We start from the raw sequence: 274 nt of genomic DNA, 5'->3' as shown, positions 1-274 counted from the left end.
TGTGGGGCTTGTCCTTCTTGTTTTTCTTGTTGTTCTTGTTGTTCATGTTCGTTCTGGTTGTTCTTGTTGTTCTTGTTGTTCTTGTTGCTCTTGTTGTTGTTGTTGTTCTTGTTGTTCTTGTTGTTCTTGTTGTTCTTGTTGTTCTTGTTGATCTTGTTGATCTTGTTGTTCTTGTTGTTCTTGTTGTTCTTGTTGTTGTTGTTGTTGTTGTTGTTCTTTTTGTTGTTGTTCTTGTTGTTGTTGTTGTTGTTGCTCTTGCTGTTCTTGTTGTTAT

This window comes from Megalopta genalis, unplaced genomic scaffold, assembly GCF_051020955.1.
Source record: "Megalopta genalis isolate 19385.01 unplaced genomic scaffold, iyMegGena1_principal scaffold0024, whole genome shotgun sequence".
Classification (NCBI taxonomy): Eukaryota; Metazoa; Arthropoda; class Insecta; order Hymenoptera; family Halictidae; genus Megalopta; species Megalopta genalis.
The sequence above is the reverse complement of the archived record's forward strand: the minus strand, read 5'-3'. Positions refer to the sequence as shown.